This window comes from Octodon degus, unplaced genomic scaffold (genome assembly GCF_000260255.1).
Source record: "Octodon degus isolate 3935 unplaced genomic scaffold, OctDeg1.0 scaffold00858, whole genome shotgun sequence".
In the NCBI taxonomy this organism is placed as follows: Eukaryota; Metazoa; Chordata; class Mammalia; order Rodentia; family Octodontidae; genus Octodon; species Octodon degus.
The window spans coordinates 3107-7375 of NW_004525434.1; the positions used below are offsets into that span (position 1 = coordinate 3107).

General features: G+C 44.9%; 1 pseudogene; it reads left to right on the forward strand.

The window, feature by feature from the left end:
• Positions 1–2057, forward strand: part of LOC111814876 — a 2693-nt pseudogene extending 636 nt beyond the window's left edge.
• The last annotated feature ends 2212 nt before the right edge of the window (positions 2058–4269 follow it).

Sequence of the window (4269 nt, forward strand, 5' to 3'; positions counted from 1 at the left end):
CCTCCCCAGTGCTGAGAGTATAAGCATGAACTATGATATCCTGGACATCAGGATATGTAGTACTCAGGATTGAACCCAGGTTTTTGCCCTGGCCAGGCAGGCATTTAGACTGTTGAACTATCTCCCCAGCCCCGCAAAGTTGTAAATTTAGTCCCACAAAAGTAAATGAGTCTGAAGGAACAGAAAGCTCACATGTAAAGCATAGCCAATGAGTATTTCCCAGAGACCAAGAAAGACTAAAATTTTTAAGACATGGTGAATGAGCAAAGTGGACTATAAACCATCAGGAAGCAGTCCCAGGCAACCGCCAGCAGCGTGCACATGTCTGCACGTGGTAATGTGTGTGCAAAACTTAGCTGCACGCTGCTTCTTGGGAGACAGACAGTCTGTCTTCTACACTCAAGTTTTAGAGCAATTTTAGAATAAGTGCAGCATAATTTAAGAAATCATCTGAAGACCTGAACAAGACTGTTCGTAACTGTCTTTTTCATATAGAAGGAAAGTAGACAATGTAAGGCAATGCTAGTAACAGGGAGCACCAAACTTTATTTTGTTTATTATTTACTTATTCTTTTATTTTTGCAGAACTGGGGATTGAACTCAGGCCTTTGCACTTGCCAGGCAAGCGCTTATTCTACTGAGCCATCTCCCTGGCCCAAACTTTAATTTATTGATTTTTTGTCCCTTTTATATATTAATTTTGTGTCTTCAATATACTCACTTAATGTAATGTAAACACTAACATTCATTACACATGATAACATAAATAAAGCTTAAATGAAATGAAAATAAAGCATCATATATAATACAAAATGATTTTTTATTGTATATGAATTTTAAATGCAGGCCTATTTAAGTGCATGTGCTCAAAACCTGAACTTATGCCTTGTAGTTGGAATCAAACCATGAAGAAAACTATAGACTCCACAAAGAAGTTCATCTTTCCCAGATAAGGACAGTCAAGCTGACCTGATTTGTAGTGTGTTAAAGTTGTTTTGTTCAGTTCATAGTGGAGAGAGAAATGAATGGCGGCGCCAGGAGGAGGACGCGCTGCTTGTGCCAGGCGCGGGCAGTCGGCTGCGCCCACTTCTTCCGCGTCTACCTCGCGGGGCCCATCTCATCGCTGTGCTCCAGTCCTGCCAGAAAGCAGTGAAAGGAAAAAGTGAGTTGCTTTTTGTGTCAACATGCAATGTATTAATTACTGAAACCGTGCTACTGATCGGTTTTGAAACTGTCTCACTGCTGTTTGTTTCTCTAAAAAAATGAATAAATAAAAACCAGAAAAAAGAAAGTGAAATACTGTGAAGGAGTAGAGTGATCCAAGGTAGAAGAGTGGCTGCTGTCTTTGTGAGTGAAAAAGTCAAACAACAAGCGAAAGAAGATTCCTGAAGAGTTTTTCTTTGCTAGACGCACTCCCCAAACACTCCCCGCCAAAGCCTTGGCTGAGCCCAGCTCCAAGGCCAGCCAGGCCTCCCAGGGCTGGCCCAGCTCCAGCCCGTGGAACACCCCGAGCGCCCCACCCTTGCACAAGGCCCGCTGGACCCCCACCAAGCGCAAAGCCCTCCACTGGGCCCTCCGGAGCGTTGCCCCAGGAATGCACCCAGCCGGGGCCTGCGGGACCCCACCCTTTGCACCCTGCGGACCCTCGTGTCTGCTGCCAGAGGGGCCTTATTCGGCTGCAGCCGTGCCAGCCCGGCCCACAGGGCTGTATTCCATACCAAACATGCCCTTCCTGGAGCTGCCCCAGCCCTATTGCGCCCCGGGCGACCCAGCCACTGCAGCGTAGGTCCCTGGGACTCTTGTCTTCAGGATTATGGGTGCCGGGCACGGGAGCGTGGTACCCAACCCCTGGTATGCCCTATCCTCCGTGGCGCCCATACCCCGCTCCTCCTCCCCAGGCATGGAGCACCACCCCACACGTCCCCTGGAGCACTGTGCCACCCGGGGCCTGGGGACAGCCAGCAAAATATACTGAGCCTTCGGGCTCATACCCCACACCAGGACTCTACCCGACGACCAGTAACCCTTACAAAGTGCCTTTAGGACCTGCCGCATGAATGCTTATATACAAACTGTCAGTCTTGCAATTCCTACAGGGCATTCTGGAAAGATCAACTCGCCCCTCTGAAGATGACTGCCTGTCGTACTTGGGATAGGTAGTGCATCGGACGAGTGCCGTCAGATGGCAAAATAGAAGTAAATCAAGCCGATGGAATGATTTGCTTTTTGTAGAAAGTTAAAATGATTATATTGAATAGCTCTTTGCTAAAATTTGGTTAAATTAAGAAACTATATATTTAGAATTGTAAAATCGGGATTATTGGTGAAGTGATTTGCCAGTGAAATTGTAGATTTTAGGTATTTTTCTAGAACCTCTTTCTCCCTATAAAGAACTATAAAAAATCACATTTTAGAATAAAATGATGATTCTAAACAAATTATGATTCTTAGCATTTAAAGCTGCTCTGTCTATAGGGTAAATAAATCTAGTCTTCTTAGGGTTATTTTGGATAAGCATTTTAAAACTATGAGGGTCAGATGTCAGGTTCATTAGCCAACAACTGCTCATTTTATTCTTGAGTTATTCATAAGCAAATTGGTCAAGCAATGGCCGTCACTCATTCACATGGCTGACACTGACAAAAGATCTACAAGGGTTTCATGGTAACTCTTGCAGGGATTTGACTGACCTTATCAGATAAAAAAAGTTGCATTTCTTGTTATATAGGTCTTGCTTTATCTTGGTCTTAACCATCCAGCAGCAAAGTATAAACATGAGGTATAAAAAGTAAAGCCATATTAGTATGCTGAGCTGTAAAAGGTTCAAGTCAACAACTTCTGACATTACCAGTTCTACGGAAAACCTACTACCATGATGGGCTACTAGACTATATTGTAATATTTTTCTGAATTCACACACCTACAATATTTAAATGACAATGGATTGCCCTTCTCTGACAAAACTAACCAAAAAACGGAGATATACATGAACGACCATTTTCTAGCTATAGATTCAAAATAGAATAGATATACAGCTACATTCTCTTAATTCAATGAATAGAGAGATTTGTTTTAATAGTGTTTGTGGACAGGATATCATGGCCGCATGTTGTACAATGAATAACCACTAAGACAACAACATGCAGTGTATTAATTATTGAAACTGTGCTGGTAATTGATTTTGAATCTGTCTCATTGCTATTTGTTTCTCAATAGAATTATTTTTTTAAAAAAAATGCCAGTGCTCCTCACAGTGGCTTCAGACCCTATGGCCTGTCTGCTGTGTCCTCTGCCACCATTTTAGGCCTCTGAGAGCACAGCTGAGGTCTCATTGTCCTTTGCTAAGTACAGTGACATCACAGGCATTGGGCTCGATGTAGTCCAATCACCCAGGAGCAACAGGCATAGCTGTCCACTGCTGTGTCACTTGTCTTCCCTGGGGTAACCCAGCAGAGGAACTGAGGCTGGTTCACAGTCCCACCACTACGTGAGCTCTTTCTTGAAGTCAGCTTGCCTCGATATATATTACCTCACAAATAATTAGTGCTACACCTTTTTCCTCAGACATACAACTTTGAAAACTTGGCTAGGTTAAAACAGCTCAGCTATGCAATTCCACTGCACTCCTGGCGCGCACTTTGCCTGAGCAGGGTCGCTTGTTCTGCCAGCTGACACCACTGACTCTGTCTACATATCAGACTGCCCACTCCATAGGTGGAACATGAAGCTTCGGGACATCCCAGCTGTTAGGAAGTTGAGGTCCAGGCCCACCTGAGGCTCAGTGAATGCCTCAGGGAGAGGGATCTCCATAAAGCAATATGATTACAGACACTATTTTCAGAATTCTGCCAAAAAGTAAGACAAAAATGGCCAATACCATAAAACTAGCAATATTAGACTGTGCAGACACCCAAGGACACTCAGCAGATGTTCATTGGTCTGAGTTCCAACCTGGGGGTCAGCAGCACACAGAGAAACCACCTCGATCTGGGGCTGGTGCCCCCGGGTACCCTTTCTGAGTCCTCCCGTGCACCCAGGTCTAGGGACCCGGGTAGGAGCAGATGCACAGCCAATGTAGAGCAGTCAGGGCGCATAGGACCTGCATTTTGAGGTTACACAGCATTTTCCAGGATTGCCGTGTGGTTGGAGCACATGAATGGGCTGTGTGTCTCATCCGTAAGGGCCTTGTCCTGGCCTAGGACTCCACAGCCTCCAGCTGGTGGCCATTTGAAAGACTTTGCTTGCTCTCTATAGAGGTTTCTTAGTTTG